Below are 14,257 nucleotides of genomic sequence, written 5' to 3' on the forward strand. Positions count from 1 at the left end.
CACTTTCTTGGGTCTGTGAAAGATCCTGCCAAATGACGGCAAATAAGAGTGGGCCGTGTATGTCAGCCCACCAGACAGAGTGGCTCACGCCCCGGGGGGGTCTCTCCAGCATTGCCTTCCTCCTGCAGGTTCTGTCAAGGCCCTGGGGACAGGGATGCTCTCAGAGAACACACAGCCATGTACAGACTGCAGCATATGTGCACAGCCCAGGTACTTACTTCCTCCTTCTCTAGGGCCCCCCCACCCCACAGGCAGTCTTTTCCACCAACATCTCCCTCCATCATTTAAAAACTTTAAAGTAAGTTTTAATGCCTTGCTTTGAGTGTTAGCACCCTAACCCACTTTTTTAAAAAAAATGTCTCCTAGAAGTAAAATTTTGATAACGTGGTGGCACCAGGAGATGGCTGTGCTGTACCCTGTCCTTGGGGCTTCTGAGTCAGTGTGTTCTCTTGCCTTCGGTATGGAACCTGTTTCTGTCAGGTCTTCAGGTGTATGCTGGTTGTTATTAATAGGGGAGCACAGTCACGTTCCCGCAATTAAGACTGCAACCTGCATTCCCTAAACTTAGTGTGAGCCATTAAGTTGGCAGGTTATAGTCAAAAACCATAGTCAAAACAATGCCTGTTCATTAATATCTGCTATGGCAATCAGCACCAATAGTTGTAACTGTGACTGAACCTGCCGGGTCCAGTCCCCCCTCCCCAGAAGGAGTGAATAGAATTAAAAAGCATGCACTTTCCTAGGAAAAGGACCTTATCTTCACTTTCGCAAGAAGCTTTTATGGTACGAGATTCAAAGATGAGCCCTGTGCATTTAATGTCTATTTTATTTTCAATTACGCTTTGCAGCAAATCTGAATACCTCACATTATCTGCAGATTGGCGGGTATCACTGAACACTTGAAAGTGAGGATGTTTTTTTCTTTTCTTCTTTTTCTTTCCTTTTCTTTCTTCCGTTTCTTCTTTTTTAAGTCTATTTGAATTGAGAGGATCCTTCGTCTATTAAGGAGATGATGAAATGTCAACCCTGCTCCATTCTGGTTTCTTTCCACCCATTCATGCACTAAGAATGTCCCACAGGCTCTGGGTGGCAATGACCTCGGAAAAGTGATGTGGGCAGGGCTCTGAACATCTGGGTCCTCACCACCTCGGCAGGGTGAGGGAAGGGGAGGTGGAGGACTGCCCTAGCTCCTTGGTATTTGATTTACCAGTTGCCTGTGTGCCGGGCTTTGGCAGATCCTGCTGGAGTCTGAAAGACAGCCTGTCATACCCGGAGCCTGCAGCCTGCTGAAGTTGAGAAACTTGGCAGATGTGCAAACAGTAACTGGGTTTGAGTTGTTTTGATTGCGAGTTAAACAGAGAGTCATCGGCGGGGCCAATGCATATCTGCTAGGTTCTCCCTCTTTTTTCCATATTCTTTCTTCCCTTTGGCAACACGAGAGGAAGGGGCTGGGGACTTATGAGGAGTCAGAGGGTTCTGTGCTACAAGGGAGGGTCAGTCACCCCTTTAGAATTACCTCCTGTTGTGTTGAGAACAGGGTAGACAGGAGTTCAGTCCTGGCTGCACAGCCTTCGACACATTCAGAATTTCCCCTCTACGAGGTCTCCAAGACAGCCCAGCTTTTCTTTCTAAATCTCCCATCATTTAGGAAGGACAGAGAGGTTTTTAAGAGTTCAGAAACATCCCAGTGAGCCTTCCACAGTGAGCCATGCTCTTACCGTTCCCCAGGAGAAACAGAAAGACGAGGGATATTGTTGGGTACAGTCTACTTTCTTTCCATATTGACCTTGACTTGACCATCCATCTGCTCAGCCATACCCAGGGTATTTGGGTCAGTGAATATTTACAGGGACAGGATGTCTTACTTGGTAAATGGGGAAAACCAAAAGAATTGTAAGATATTTGGCATCATGCAGGTGTTATCACGCAGAGACCCCCTTACATTGCTGTCATTCAGGGGTCTGGGTGGTGATGTCATCCTTCCCTTTCTCTTCCTCCTCCCTCACCTCCTCTTTCCCACTCCTCTTCCTCCTCTCCCTCCTCCCTCTTCCTTCTCCCAATAGAGCCCTGTCCTGCAACTTTAGCAACTTCTAAGCCCTGCATCGTTTAGTTTGAAGAGAGAGTAAGACCTAGGTCCACTGGCTGCTTTCACTGTCTCTTCTGGCTGGAGGCAGATTTTTGCCTCCATTGTTTCACATAGCAACGCACACATTTGATTTACAGAAATGAGATTCCCTTTCCTCCCCCACAAGTGGAAGGGTGGAACTCTGAATGCCATGGCAGAGTTCTTGGAAAGAATCCAAACGTATCAAATCAGACTTTTTTTTTTTAAATTCAGCAATTTGACCATAAAAACTTTATTGGAAAAAAAACACAAAACAAAACAAAACATAACAAAGCAAAGCAAAGAAAAAAACTCACCAGCCTCAATATTGTCTCTGAAGAAAGCCGGTTCTGAATGGCCCTCATTTGGACAAAGTTAATTACCGTGCAGTGATTGCATTTTAAATTTAGTTTCTAGATGCCGTGAATTTTAAAGCTCACAACTGGTGGAAAAAATAAGTTCTTCCATGTTTGGCTCCTTAATTGCTTTTGTCAGCAACAGACATCTCCTGTCCCATGGTCCCCTCGCCCTCGATGAGAGACCTTCCTGAGCTGGTGAAACTCAGGGCCTGGCATACAAGGGTAGCCTCTCCCTAGAACTGTTCAGCATAGCACATGCTAGGAGGTCAGGTAACCAGCTGAGGGGTCCATGTCACAGGGACAGGGAAGGACAGCCAGCATAGGCCCAGTGTCCTTGGCTATTCTTTGCCTTACTGTTTCATTTTTTATAAATCTGTGGGTGCGCCTTAATGTGTGTGCAGAGTATGAGTGTGGGTACACATATGGCGTTGTGCATTTGGAGGTGGCGGGGTGGGGTGGGGTGGAGGTAACCTTGAGTGCTGGTCATCAGCACTCACATACTTCCTTGCGGCTGGCCCATAAGATTCAGGGTGTTCTCCTGTGTCCCCCTCCCATCTTGCTGTCAGAGATCTAGGATCACAGATGTGCATTAAGGAACCTGGCTTTATGGAGGTTAGGGGATTCGAACTCAAGTCCTCCTGCTTGAGCTCCAAGCACTTTACCCACTGAGCCATCTCTCCGTGATGGGTTCACAACACGCCCCCACGGTTGGGTGTGTTTGCACATGCCCGGCGGACCTGGACACTTCCGCCTAGCCAGTTCCAGGTCAAAATAGCCATTTCTGGGTCAAGGCGTCTCGAGTGACCAGGATCCGTGATGTTGCATGGTTACATAAGAGTGCGCAACGTAGCCATGTGATCTACGCGCATGCGTGGAGTAGTTACGTCGACCTGTGCACGCCCAGCCTTTATAAACCGGCGCCGTATTCCCAGCTTTCTCTCTCTCTCTCTCTCCTCCTCCTCCTCCTCCTCCTCCTCCTCCTCCTCCTCCTCCTCTTCTTCTTCTTCTTCTTCTCCTCCTCTACACACATGTCTTCCACAGGCCTGGTCACTCTCTGTCCCTTTCATCTTAATAAAACTCTTTTTAGCGGATTCTGTCATGTTTCGTGACATTTCCTCGCAGGGTAACAGCGCCACAAAATAACTAACATCCAGCCCATATAATTTTCCATCTGTGAGTAGTATCACACAGTGACTGTCTCCTTTGGGTCTGGCTCATCTCATTTAATACTTGTTCACATTGTTGCCTATGTTAGAACTTGATTTGTTTTCATGGCTGAATCTTACTCTCCCGTGTGACAGACAGACCGTGTTGGATCATCCGCCCTTCTGTGGTTGACCTGAGTTGTTCCTACCTGTGGGTGCTATGAATTGCACCACTGTGAGCCTTAATGGAGAGGTACCACTTGAAATCCATTTTGAATGGATTTGGGGGACACGTGGTCATTGCCTATTTAAGCACAAGGATCAATTTATAGGAGAGAAAATTCAAAGAAAAACCTCATGTCTGGTCTTCCGCAGCTAGCTGCTCGCAGCACTGGGATATGAAGATGGGTTTGTCTGGCCTGCCAGCTCAGGATCTGCCTCCTCCAAACTTCCTCTTTAGAAGAGAGTTGGAATAAGTAGCCCTCAACAGTTCACCAGCTGTCACCAAGAGCTCCCCTCTGAGAATAGCAGTGACAGCCACATGGACGGACTAGAAAGAGGTGAACTCCCCTCCTTAACAAGCAAGGGACCTCTCTGAGCCTCATTTCCTTGGCAAAACTTGCTTTTAAAACAACAACAACAACCAACAACCCGGCACTGGGCTGATGTTGAGATTCCATGGGCTAGAGCAGTGTGTGTTGCAGTTTAAGTGGTCCGGAAGGACTACACTGTTGCCATTTGTTTTGGATAAGAGAAGTGGGTTCCTAGTGAGCCGGCATGATGTGTGGTATTCCAGGTCCTGCCCCTCCTTGGTGGGGTCCCAGACGTGAATCTAAAGTGTCCTGAGTGAGTGGAGCTACTGAGATCTGAGTTCTCAGCCCCAGGAGCATACAACTGGACGTCACATATGGAAACATTCTAGATGCTTCAAAACTCATTTCTATTCTGATTTAACCTGGGGAGAAACACCCGGGTGGATGAATTTCACGGGCTTTTTGTTTGTTTGTTTGTTTAAATAGAGCCACATTTCAGAAGCTCCCTTCTGTATGGCATTTGTCAGATACCATTGGCACCCTTGTCTTAATCTCCAACCCATTTAAGGTAGGAATTTAATCTCATTTTTAAAAACATGCTTCTGTAATCTCTTGTCAACTCATTCTGATTCTTTTTTTTAAAAAAAATATTTCAAAATTTCCTACAATTGTCATGTTCATTACCTTATAGCTGTATCAGCCAAGATAAATAAATCATAAGAAATGTATTTTAGATTTTTTAAATATGTTTTGTGTGTATGAGTGTTTTGCCTGCATACACTGCATATCTGTGTACTATGTGAGTGTCTGGTGTCCATTGGAGGCCAGAAGAGGGCATCAGATCCCCTGGAACTGGAGTTACAGATGGTTGTGAGGGGCCATGTGTGTGCTGGAAAGTGAACCCTGGTCCTCTGCAGAAGCAGTTTATGGTCTTAACCACTGAGCCAATTTTCTAGGCCTCACCTAGAGGACATTTTTTTAACTCCTCACCCAAAATTGGTACAGCTTATATACTGGGGCAAGCAAATCCATTCTTTGAAGAAAATAACATTAAACACAGATGGCCAGCAGGTGAGGGTGTTGGTCACCAAGCCCAACAGCCTGAATCCAGTCCTAGAGGCCTGCACGGTGGAAGGACAGAACTACCTTCTGCAGGCTGTCCTCTGACTATCACATACTCCCATGTATGTCCCACCCCCACAAAATAAATAAATGTTTAAAAACCCCCCACAACCCATACATAACACAAACCAAGTGGCCTGACGTCAGGATGCAGGTGGGGATGTCATTTCGCCCACGAGTGGTGACTCTTCTGGGTTGTTCAGATTAAATGCCTCTGTTACAGGGGAAGCCCTTTCCTTTGAGACAGCCGCCATCACTGCTATTCAAAGGATTCTTTTCTGGTTTGTATACCTGAGTTCCCTCCTGTCCCTGAGCAATAGTGTTACATTCTCAGACTGTTTCCTCTGTATTTCTGTAGTCAAACCAAATTCCCAACATTCTCCCCTTTTGTCCTGTTTGGTTTGTAACACCCCCCACCCCACTCCCACCCCCATCCCTAGACCCACACCACCAGGGAAAGTCGGTCTTGCTCCTCTTCCCTGCTGCCCTTCCCAAGACTTAAACACACAAGTGAGTGTGGTTGCTCCAGGATTCATCAGGCAGGAGTCATTCTTGCTCAGGTGTCAGTGACCGGCTGACCCACCTGTGGGGGTACCAGGCATCCATGGCATATACAGGGTGGTGGCTCTTGGCAATCCAGAGAACATAGTTTTGGCTTCAGAGAGAATAAGAGATGGTTTATTCTGGAATCAAATCTGAGTGACCATGGCCCGGGCAACACAGATTTAGAGTACCCACAAATTCCACGTTCCAATGTAGTAACAGTTCAGTGAGATTTTATAGTAACAGAACAAAGACACCACAAATCTGAATGCTTCTCGAATACATAGGGGGGACCATGGGGGTAGGGTGGCGGTGGGGGAGTGGGAGGGGCTACAGCACAGCAGGAAGCTCTGCTCTGGGCCTCACGTGTGCTGCCTGATAGCATTCTTAAATTTGAGGTTGGTAGAAGATGGGGTCTGCGCGTTCATTCCAGAAGAATTTCTGGGAGAGTCAAAAGGATGTCAGGTCTCACACAGAGGTGGATGGTAAAGCACAAGGCCATTTGGCTCTGGGTAGGAGACATTCCAACCTCTTCACAATCACTGATGTTTAAATCTGTTAATTGGCCATCTTAGAATGTTTTGAGTAGGTGTGGCGGCTGCTGCTTCCCCCACCTTCCTCCTCCTCCTTCTCCTCCTCCTCCTTCTTTTCCGCCTTTGCGACCTCTTCCCCTCCCCCTCCCCCTCCTCCTCCTTCTCTTCTGGAAACTGTGGTTCCCACTCTGACTTACTGCTTACAGTAGAGACTTTTTGTTGCTGATGGAAGTCGGAAACCCTCTTTGGGCATGTCCCAAAGGCGAATCACTGCGACTGCACATTGTGACACTAGAGCACGTTCATATGGGGTGTGATTCCACAGAAACACGTGACTGGACAGTCCTTTATTAGAAGCCTTGCTCCTCAACAGCTTGCCTACTTAACAGGCATCCTTTCTGCTTTAAATATGCCCCAAAGACCAGTCTATGCTGTGGACAAATACCTTGAAAAATTGCTTTTGGCAAAATGATGACTCTTTAAGGTTTCATAAATTCAAAGAAATCGACATTTGAAAGTTTCAGGCGTTCATGTTTTGAAACTTGGTACAGGCTTTGTGAAAAGTATTTGACAAAGATGATCAATATCCCCTCTTCTAAAACGGTTAAATTGTCCAATGTTGACTTGAAAAAGTAACTTCTTGACCATGAAATTAAATAAGAAAACCCCTCAATCAGCCTTAACCAATGACTGAGCTCCAGAGCCAGAAAGCCTCAGAGGCAGGACAGCTGTGTGCCTTAGGAGGGCACACGCCCAGTGAGCGATAACCCTGGAAATTTATTTAAAAAATGATTTTATGTAAGGAAATAACGAAAGCTAGCTATTTATAGAATGGATAAGAGAGCAGGAATCTAAATATGGATTGCAACAGCTGTCCCTTGGAAAGATCTTATTATGCCATTTATTTAAATGATTTCCTTAAATTTTTCTTTTAGACAGTGCACTTAATTCCGCAAAGTGGCATTATGTATTTGTTTATATTTTAGCTTTATCACCCTCCCAGAGGCTCTGTTGGTGTAAGTCCCGGTCTCAACTTATCAATAAAGTAGTTAATAACGGCACTTATTTTTCCACTTGCCTTATGCTATTAACTCTTTGTAATAAATACAAAGACCATCCATTTAAGAGGGATTTATTATTCTGAGGCTAAAAATACTTGGTTAAATTGCATAAACTTAGCAATTATATATTTCTCCTCAGGTGAAAAAGAGAGAGAGGGAGAGAGGGAATCTATTGGAAAAGCCAGCCTAAATTGATGTCACCTTTGCTTTTAAAAGCATTAAAATTGGCTCTAATTCTTCTCCAACTCACTGCACATTCGCGTGTGCTTGTGGAAGAACAGTAAGAGGCAACGGAACACCTCATTATAAAATGGGCTTTCATCATCATTAGAGAGAAAAGCTGTACTGTATTGGGAATATCAGCTGATTGAGAGCAGAGGGGGATGTCTTTTTCATCAATTAAAAGTCAAATCAAGTAAATTTAATTTATTTCAAGCCACGCTGTCTGTAGGGATGACTCCTCCGGTGGGTCTTATGTGAGTTAAAAGCAACTGTTGACAACACCCCGTGTCTCTTTGACCTCCAGTGTGAACAGCCCCCAAGTAGATCTGATTTCACTGCTGCGGTGTGGAACGGAATTTCAAAATGGATGTGGGTTGTTCAAGAGGCTTGACTGGGACTGGGAAGACAGGTTAGCTGGAAGAGTGAGACCTGAGTTCACAAGCGACATAACAAGTCAAATACAGTAGTGCTCGCCTGAAACAGCAGTGCTGGGAGTGGGGGTGGTGTATGGAAGAGTGGTGTGGGAGACAGGCCGGTTCCGGAAGCTCCTGGGCCAGTCAGCTGAGCCCAATCAATAAGCTTCAGGTTTTGTGAGAGACCAAACTCCGTCTCAAAAATTCAAAGTGGCGAGTGTCGAAGGAAAGACACCAGACATTGACTTCTGACCTCCACAGGCAGACACACACAGTCCTGCACCAGAATGCACATTGGAGAACACACCAAACACCCAAGACTTCACTCTATCTACCCAGGAGGCAGCCAGTTGCAGCAGATAGTCTTGGGTTTTGGAATCACAGGGTGGGATGCCTCTCTTGCCTGTAAAATGGGCCTGAGAACAAACTGAGTCCAACTTGAATTGTGTGACTTTAGATAAAACAGTGCAAAGTAAAAATGACTTCCCTAGGTTTTCATTTGGAATCATGTGTTAGAATATATATATATGTATATGTATATATATGTATATGCATATATATACATATATATTCTATATTCTATTCTTTATATATATATGAAGTCATCTCAGAGTTTGGATTTGTCCTGCAAGACATTAATATGAATGCCATAGCTTCCTGCGACTTCTCCTGATACTCCTACTGTTTTTTTGTTAGGACTCACACAAGATGTGGGATCAGAATTAAACAAATTCCAGGTTACAGGGACCTTCAGGATTTCTATAGGGGAGGCCGGAGCCTCCATATTGGCCAGCAGGACTGTGGCGGTGTCTGCTGGCTGCCTTGCACTGTGCAGATCCCAGGGCTTCCTGGCATACAAGTGCCACCCTTAAGGCTCAAGCAGAGATTGCTCTTCTTTGTAATTTTTTTAACATTTGTGTATTTATTTGTTGTGTGTGTGTGAGTGTGCCTGTGTGTATAAGTGAGTATGCTTGTATGTGAGGGTGCCCATGAGTGTGTATACATGAGTGAGTGTGCCTGTTTGTCTCTGTGAGTGTGCCTGTATGAGTTTGTGGATGTGCCTGTGTGTAATTATGCGATGTATGAGTGAACATGCATGTTTGTGAGTGTGTGTGTGAGTATGATGTGTGTCTCTGTGTGAGTGAGTGAGCATGTGAGTGTATGTGCTTGTGTGTACCTGTGTGGGTGCGACTGTACCTAGACTCACAAGTGGAGGTCAGAGGACCATATTGAGGACCTGTTCTTTTCTTCCTCTGTGAGTCTTGGGGATTGAACTCACGTCACCACCCTTGGGTCCAGGTTCCTTTACCCACTGAGTCACCTCCAGAGATCCCCTGCAGAAGACACAGGCTTTCTCCTCAGCCTGCAAGTTCTAGTGTTTGTAGGGCTTTCTTCTACTGGGTATAAGGGAACCTAGACCCTTTAAGTGACCAGGCCTTAAACAAAGAGGGCTGTAAGCAGGGCAGGAGTGTACACACACACACACACACACACACACACACACACACACACACACACACACACGTACCCGCCTCTGCAGCTTGGAGGTCAGAGGCAGACTGAGTACTGTCAAGTCTTACAGACCACACATTAACTTAGCCCTACTCCCCTGCTCAGAGAAATAGTGACTGATCTCTGTCACATAGCCTAAGCCACATAAGATATGCTCTACCCCTCTGCCTCTGTCATGTAGACAGACAGGGCACATCTTAACTAAGCCTGCTTCCTCACAATGCATCTCCTTCCCTCTGACCCTTTCAGGAATAGACACCCTGCTGTGACTGGTTAGGCCTGAAGCTCCTCACTGATAATCTTTTGCCTGAAGGATGGCTTGACTCAGCCCTCCCTCTCTCTTGAACCTCCTGACCTCTCCCTCCCACAAACCTATCACTAGGACTGAACTCAGGCAGGATTTTGCACTTACTAGATAAGTGCTCTACCACCGAGCTATAATCCCAGCCCTCTTTTTAGTTTTTGTTTTGAGACAGGGTCTTGCTGAGTTGTCTAGGCTGGCTTTGAACTCACTGTAGCCCAGGCAGGCCTTGACCTTTGCACACTCCCATTTTAATCCTCGCAGTACCTGAGACTACACCCCTGCACCGTGAGACCTGATTTCACTACATTTTCTTGGACAGAGCAGAAACACCACCGCAAGGCAGAGTCCTGGGTAGAGGGGGACCACGAGAATCCTCTGCTCTGTATGTCAACCTCAGCGAACAATCACACCCCACGCCGTTAATATTGCTGGCACCCAAATTGAATGACAGATGACTGACTTTTAAAAATTTTTTTAAAAGGTGAGGTTTCCCCCCACCCCCAAAATTCAACTTTATTTTTAGATACTTGGATGGTTTGTCATACCGTGTTCAGAAATTAACTCAAACATAACCATTTCTGCCCACTGGAGATCACAAATTCAGATGCGTTAAAGAAAATAATCAGAACTATGAGTTTAATCTAAATCTGTTGGAATGGGTAGGAAAATCTTAAAGAGCTAAGATGCGTTTTCCAGAATTGAATTTCACAGTATCTCTTGCATGTACTGGCACCGCAGGCAATCCGAGCCTCTCTGGTGAGGGATGGGACAGGCCCGGATGTGTTGATTTTGGTCTAGATTTCTGAGCAGAAATGTACTCCGCTGAACATTTCAGGGTTAATTATGACAGAAGCGAGAAAGCCTGCGGTGGGGAAGGTGAGGGGTTTTCACAACAAAAGCCAGATGAAACCGTATTATTGACACACCTATTTTTGTACATGGGATGTATGTTTTGTGGGAGGGAGACAAGCAGGGAGGGAGAAGGGGGAGAGAGAAACAGCACTTCAGACCCGATGAATAAAATTGTTTTCAAATTTGTGCACCTCGAAGATGCTTTATTATAAAAAATGGTTCCAGGCTGTGTCTGATGCCGGTGTGTTCCTCCTGGTTATTATAACCCTTGTCTTCACCTATGATAAGTTAGATTACCTTGGGATGCTAATGCCTGGTGTAGCCCAGAAAAAAATACTAGGAAAGTACTTATAAAGTAAATAAGCTTTAATTAAATATCATTGTCAAGCATTAATCATTATAGCTCTGCTCCCTATGGAAATAAGGGTGGAGATACAATTTGTTTTGATTACGTGTGGATTTTCAACGAAAGCCTTGTTTATGTGTTGCAGTGCTCAGCCCAGGCTTGGGCCTCGAGTCTCTCTCCTGGAGGTGTTGAGGAACAAGCCTTCTTCTGTGTCCGCAATGAGAATCAGGAGGTTTTGATGTATAAAGTGCAGTGATAGGTGTTTTGGGGAAGCAGAAATCTACTCCTTCATCACACAGCAGTGAGAGATGCTGACCCTGAAGCCTCGTCCGCACACTGCCTCATGCAGATCTCCTTAAGTTCATTCTAAGCCCCCTGTACTAAACATGTTTTTATTAAAAAAAAAATGCATGCCACCCAGAGGACCAGTGAAGTTTCCAGTCTGCTGGACGTGGCTGTCCTTGAGCTGCTGAGCCTCCCTCCGCCCAGGTCTTGCCAGCCTCCCTCCCCGTGAGTGCACTTTCTTGTAAACTGTCTCTGCGGCTGCTGCTGTCTACCATGTGTCCCTGTCTGGTTTTGTTGTTCTATGATACGAGAAGCTGGAAATCCCAGTGGGTACCCACCCAGCTCCAGTATTTGCGTAACCCAGGGGACCGGCTCAGGGTCCCATGTCTGGTCAGTGGGGCTCTTGGCTTGAAGCTAACCCTCTTTCCACTCATCATTTGCTTTCCTTTGCAAAGAACTCTCATTTTTATAACAATCGCTACTGGCAGGTAGCTCAGAGGTTAAGAGCACTGGATGCTCTTAGAGGACCCGGGTGCAATTTCCAGCACCAATATGGTGGCCTACTTGTGCGCACACACACACACACACACACACACACACACACACACACACACACACACACACACTGAAATATTTACAACAATCACTGCTAAGTCAGTCCTTAGTAGAGGGTAGGAAATTGTTAAAACCATCAAAGCCCAGGAGACATAGATGCAGCTCTCCAGCCTTCCTTGGGGGTGCTCCCTAGCTGACTTTCCCTCCTCCATCCTGGAAATGTGTACCATCATGTAAATGAGTCGGGATGGCTCCTGCTAGTGATGAACCTTGATCTGGGGTCTGAAAAGGGGTGAATGCAGAGATGCAGAGATGGACAAGGGCACCTTCAAAGCATCTATAGTTTGTCACATGCATCCTCAGATGTCTGAGGAGTTCAAAGCACCGACTGCTTCCCCAGAGGACTCAGGTTTGATTCTCAGCACCCACGTGAAGACTTGCAACCATCTGTAAGTCCAGTTTCAGGAGAACTGACGCCCTCTTCCGGCCTCTGCAGGCACCACACACACACACACATAGACATACATGCGGGCAAAACACTAATACAACACATTCCAAATACATACTAAGTTATACAGGCTGAAGAATAATGGTAGGAAAACAGTAAATGTCTTTATTTTCTGGAATTAAACCATTATCTTTCTAGAAGAGCATAAAACTTTGCGTGCACCGTGAAAACATTGCCGGTCATAGCATACAGCAGTCATGAATGGGAGCCAAGGTGCCTCAGGCCTTATGTGATTCGAGACATGGGTTGCACACCACACCACATGACAGGCAGGACCTGCTGGAAACATCTTGGATTTATCACGTGTTTGGTTCTGAGTGAACTTTCCGCTGTTACTTGTTCAGAAACCTTTCCCTATTGCCCCAAATGTCATGATAGAGTCTTGCTTGACACGTGGTGTAAGGAGCTGTGGCTTAAGCCACCCAGCTTGTGGCCTACTGCCATGGTAACCAAGCAGGTACAGAAGTGAACCCAGGTGACCTTGGGGCCAGTAGGAGTCTGCTTCGGTAACTGAGTTGGGGAGGAGGGCGATGTAGACAGTGACTAGTTGTCAGTGACAAAGGAGATTGTGGGATGATGTGTTTGCAGGCTCATGGGCCGTCCACAGATACTGATCTGTAGCCCATGACCAAGGGGTGAGGGATCAGGTTTCTAGTGTGACCTCCTTCTGGTCTGTAGCGAGCTGCCTTTTGCTATGTACCCATACGGCCTTTCTTCTGTGTGCGAAGGGAAAGAAGCAGAGGCATCCTGTCAGCCTTTCCTTCCCTTACAGGGGCACAAATCAGCCCTGTGGGACTCGCTCCCGTCTCTGTGACCTCTCCTCACCTGGCACTGCCCTTATCATCTCGTGGCCATAACAATCAGGTCAGAGTTAGGGATTCAACTCGTAAATCTTGGGGGGGGGTGGCCATTGGGTTTCCGTGTTGGAAGCGAGACAGGCTCCAGGTGGGATCCTTTTCTCTGCCAGTTAAATAATTAAAAGACAAGAAAATTGCTCACGGCAAAGTGAAAGGTTATTGGCCAGCATGGAGACTCACCTCTCTTCAGACTCTCTTTTTCAGTCTGCCCCTGGGCCCACAGCCTCAGAAGTGAGCCCCACAGCTTCCGTCTTTGCCAGTCTTGATGCAGGGCCTCAGAACTTGCAGAAGAAGTTGCAGCTGAGCTTACAGTCTGGGTCTGAGTAACTCTGAGACTCACACTTATCTTTCCTCTTCCCCACTGAGTGCTTCAGGGCCCTAGTCAATGGGCCATGGCCAAAAGTTTGTAACATCTTTTTTTTTTCTATTACTATGTATTTTGTTTAATCAAATGTAATGAGGTTTGTGGAAGCAGTAAACTGAAGTTATTTTCAAGCAGGAACTGTATTTAGCGCCGTTAATTGAATCAGTCTAGTTAGTTGGAATAGAGCAGTGGCTGTTCGCCCTGGAATGGGGAAATGGAGCTTCTCATAAAACAGCCTACTGTCCTAACACACTGTGGCACATGCACAGGCTGAGCATCCGGAGTCCTCTCCGGGTGTCGGCTCTGCCTCGCTGCAACGTGACTCAATGCAGCTCACGTCGTCTTTGGTGTCTTCAGGCCTGGCTGCCGTGAAGAGAGAGCAAGGGAACTCCAACTGTGGAGCGGGTTGGATGTAACACAATGCAGAGCCCCCTCCCTCCATGTCTTGCTAATGGTAGACTGGTGTCCTTACTACATAAACGGGAATCCAAGGCTTAGGTAGACGAAGAAGTGAATGGCTAAGTCCATGCCATACCATTTCGACCCACAGCCTGAGAATCTCTCAGAGAACTGTAGTGGAATAAAAGTGGATACAAATACTCACTGGGTCCTTCCAAAGGGACGTTGAATCAAACTCAT

The sequence above is a fragment of the Peromyscus californicus genome, unplaced genomic scaffold (genome assembly GCF_007827085.1).
Source record: "Peromyscus californicus insignis strain IS unplaced genomic scaffold, ASM782708v3 Scaffold_15__1_contigs__length_86483966, whole genome shotgun sequence".
Classification (NCBI taxonomy): domain Eukaryota; kingdom Metazoa; phylum Chordata; class Mammalia; order Rodentia; family Cricetidae; genus Peromyscus; species Peromyscus californicus.